Genomic DNA, 4,496 nt, shown 5'->3' with positions numbered 1-4,496 from the left:
CAACTCATTTCATTCTTCCACACCGAATACATCATCGTCCTTTTATCACATTTCCGACACGCTGTGCTGATTTTTTCCATTTGGTTGCAATAGTGGGCTCAAGAGCTATTTCTTGGGGGCTAAGGCTTATTCATGGCACAAGTCTTAAAGAAAATAAGTGGGGAGACTGACCAAGTTAGACACTATGCAAGTTACATCACGGCACATGACACCACTGCGTGTGAAATCGCACCTGGAATCACAGGTAGTGGCATCACAACAAATGATCTGACAGGAAATGACATCACAAGAAGTGAGATCTGGTCTTAAGACCTCACGCATATGCTTACCGCAAGAAAGCAAAGCCTTAGTTAGGGATCCCTTTGCCCATCGTGGAGCAAATGTTTTCTTCAGCTTGGGCCGAGTGTAAAGTGCAGAATAATTGTAAGTTTTCCTTTGGAAAGTGTGTATTTTAGTGTTATTGCTGTTCTTTTTTTATTTCTTTTCTAAAGACAGGAAAAAAAAGAGTGCAGGAAACAAGAGGAAAATGAAAGTAGCGAGGAAGCTGTGTAATTGAGCTAAGATGTGCAGCACCTAGTGTCTGTGAGAGGCAAAATGCCTACAGCACCTGGTATTCCCAGGCGGTCTCCCATCCAAGTACCAACCAGGCCCGACACTGCTTAGTTTCCGAGATCGGGCGCATTCAGGGTGGTATGACCGTAGGCAGGAAAAGCTTCAGTTTCAGCTCTCTTCTGCTCACCAAGCCCACCGCCCGGAGCCTACTCCTCTTAATCAAACCTGCACAGGCTCCCCTTGGGAAGTCGGACATGCGCCCACTGCTGGAGGCCCAATTCCCCAACCCACATGGAACACCATTTTTAGGGTCGAGCCTGCGCATGCGTTTCACTTGCGAGACACATTAGTAGTTAGAAAAGGGCTCGGAGCCCCGCCCATGTCACATCAGTGTCTTTCCTTGGTTCGTGGGCTTGCCTTTCAAAATCTGCTTGCTTTCATTAGTGGAAGGCATGCATACGTCATGCCTTTTCCGGTGGTTAGCCCTCCTCGAGCGCAGCGACCAAGTACTGAAAACATGCGAGGCTCGCTGTTTTCCGTCCAGTTTGTGGACTACTTTTTCTCTTTTTTCGCAGCTTGATCTCGCTTGGCAGAAGTCAAGCGCTTTGCATGACATCGACCCTGTTACATAGTTTATTGCACTTTTGCCTGTTACGTAGATAATTGCACTTTTGCCGATAGGTTTAATGTGACAAGAAAAGTCCAGTTGGGAGTTTACAACTGCTAATAGCTCTAACTCGGAGAAATGCGAGACCTGTTGCAATGCAAATGCTTGTTTTTATTTTCTTCTATTACTTTTTCGAGTAAAAAATAATTACTAAAATTAGTTTATGTTTTTTGCACCCCTTAAACAAAAAGGCTCTAAAATCTGTGCTCACTTTCAGTTTGCTCACTGTTTTTCGTTTTTAGTTGGTGTTATCTGCACTGGTAAAACAGGAAAAATTGAGTGATAATGGGTGCAATACGGAATCAAGGGCCAGATGTAGCAAAAGAAAATTTTGCGACTTGCAAATTGCGAGTCTGACCGACTCGCAATTTGCAACTCGCAAAATTGTATGCAGAAAGGTGTCTCAGACACCTTCTGCGACTCGCAAAGACCCACCTCATGAATATTAATGAGGTGGGTCGCATTTTTCGACCCCATAGCGAGTCCCTGCACTCACAGGGATGGTGGCCTGCAGGAGACAGCAGACCTCCATGTCTGTGACTGCTTTTGTAATAAAGCAGTTTTTTTTTTTTTGAATTGCAGCCCGTTTTCCTTAAAGGAAAACGAGTTTGCAATACAAAAAAATAATGAAACCATTTGGTTTCATTTTTTTAGAGTAGGCAGTGGTCCATTGGACCACTGCCTGCTCTGAAAAATTATTTTTAGCGACATTCACAAAGGGGAAGGGGTCCCTGGGGACCCCTTCCCGTTTGCAAATGAGTTAGCACCCACTTCAAGTGGGTGTTAACTGCGAATTGCTTTGCAACCGCTTTCGCGGTTACAAAGCAATTCTGCATCGCGGTGCGAGTCGCAAATAGGAAGGGAACACCCCTTCCTATTTGCGAGTCGGATTCACATTTTGCGAGTCGGTACCAACTCGTAAAATGTGAATCAGCATCGCGATGGCCGTTTTGCATGGCGCAAACTGCGTTTTTCGCAGTTTGCGACATGCAAAACGGTTCCTACATCTGGCCCCAAATGCCGTTTGTCGGCGCCATTTCCCTTATCTGTATATCAGGTGCAAAAGCCATGGACGTCCTTTAATGGTCGTCACGAATCGCACCACTAGCACTGCATCTGTGGCCGCTGACCACAAAGGTGGGAACACCGAGGTAGCTCGTCCTTATGGACCTTAATTGGGCCTCCACTTTCTTGTTTTCAGCCAGGTTTTATTATCACACTAATCGTGAATTATATATTATTTACTATTACTGTAATAAAAAATGGAGTGCAGTTAGCCTCAATATGACCCTCCTTGGTAGCTGAGGTAAGGAAAAAAACACTTACAAATGTATGTTGTGTACATGCTTGCTGGTGAAAAAGTGTTTATATAAAAGTAAGGGTGTGTAAGGGTGAATGTGTGTTTGTGTAAGCATGTTTGTGTGAGTGAAAGTAAAGATGAAATGGCGCGTGATGTCACTTCCGCTACCCCTGGCATTTTGTTGAATTCACGTCCATTTGTAAAAGCACTGGTCATATCGAGCGCATTTGTACTACATTTTGTTCATATCTTTGCGCCCGAATTTCTCTATAGCGCTGATATTATCCTCAGTGCTGATACAGAAGGTGAGGGGGAACTTCACTAAAACAAAAATTACTCCAGAAAAGTCCACTGCTATATTTTAGCTTTTGAATCTCCAATCCATCCATATTAAAACATTCTATTCACTGGCATTTCATTATTTCCTTTAAAACAATAACCTGTTTATCAAGGCCAAGTTCATATTTACTGTCTACATTTTGTGTGCATATATAACACATCGTAACAGAAAAAAGAAACGCCTCAAAATATGCTCTTACTGTTAAAATAAAGCCTGATGTGAAAAATGAGCAGAGCATACATCATGGGCAAATGCGTGCTCCTCTGAGAGAGGTGAATGGATGAACTGTCCAAGGTACGAGGAAATAGAGCATGGATAATGCCAGCTTGAGATTCTGTTGCTTAAGTGATGCATTAAATCAATATTCTGCAAAGCTTTTTCTTGTTCAGTTATTTACTTGGCTGCTGTCACCATTCGCCATTTAGGTCATCATTTTTTAAAGCTACAGTAGACATTTTATGCAGCTCATTTTAACATGTAAAAAAAAAGTAGGTTATGGGGGGCGACCACGTCGTGCCATATATGTTAGCGGTTGACTGCAACAATCGCGGTAGTCTGAACTCATTAATGCAGAAGTGTTGTTGTTCTTTATATATTTTTTATTTCACTCATTTATTGATGTGGTTTATACAGTGCACAAAATGAACTTAATGGTCTCTAAGCATGTTTCTTCTCAGGTGGAGAAGAGTGACGCACTTTTGGGCCAACGAAGACTCGGTAAACGTTAAGGTTTTAATGCATTGCTGAACAAAAAGAAAGAGAGGGGACTAAAGGAGAAAGACTGTTTGCGCCCAAGCGTGTAAAAGATTCCCCCATTTTGAATTTAGGTTCAGATGTTGCCTATAGTCATGTGTGGAAAGTCTGTATTTACAAATAAGCGCATCTATATGAACGTAAAGAAACCTATTACCAAAAAAACATAATTTATAAATTACGTGTGTCGTCGTCGTTGCTTCTTTTATTTCAGATCATTAATATAACAGATGTTCCAAAGGTAATCATTTGAAAAAAAACCGAAATGAATGGATCCCACTATTACAAAATAGTCCTTTCAGGATGCCGAGCTGGATCCACAGACCAAGGATTTGTGACTATTGAGAGCGGATAAGTATTATGCTAATAGGTTCTATGCTTCCAGCTCATTTGTTTTAATTCATTTGGAGGTTTTACTGTGTGCAACCCCATTTTCACTCTTGATGCTCTCATTTGTGAGGTATTACTTCATGCTTCATGCTTGGTCAGGTTGCTACATCTGTCCTTAGGAAGATAGAGTTAAATCAGTCTTTTGGGTCAAGACGTTGACGCTTGTGTCTTAACTACTGATCCATTAATGGAAGGACTATTTTGAGGAATATACCTTGATTTGATTCAACTCTCTGTTCCTCCTTTTTCAAGGAGTTGAGGAATATACCTTTGTTTTGAAGTTATTTTAGCATGTTTACGGGCACATTTATTTTAGCTCTGGGCCTGAGGCCTGTGCCCTCTCACCTACTTACTTGTCATTGTATTCTTATTATTATTTTAGCAAAGCTTCATTTTAGTGGTGATGTTTTATTATTTTTATCAGTTGCGCTTCAAAGCAGAATTTGTTATTAATTTCTTTGTACAACATTTTCATCCTGTGCTTAACCCTAGGC

General features: G+C 41.6%; 1 pseudogene; it reads right to left on the bottom strand.

The window, feature by feature from the left end:
* Positions 1-595: 595 nt before the first annotated feature.
* On the bottom strand, positions 596-704 carry LOC138294387 (5S ribosomal RNA; annotated as a pseudogene).
* Positions 705-4,496: the final 3,792 nt, after the last annotated feature.

Source organism: Pleurodeles waltl, chromosome 4_2 (assembly GCF_031143425.1).
Source record: "Pleurodeles waltl isolate 20211129_DDA chromosome 4_2, aPleWal1.hap1.20221129, whole genome shotgun sequence".
NCBI classification, from domain to species: Eukaryota; Metazoa; Chordata; class Amphibia; order Caudata; family Salamandridae; genus Pleurodeles; species Pleurodeles waltl.
The sequence above is the reverse complement of the archived record's forward strand: the minus strand, read 5'-3'. Positions and strand labels throughout refer to the sequence as shown.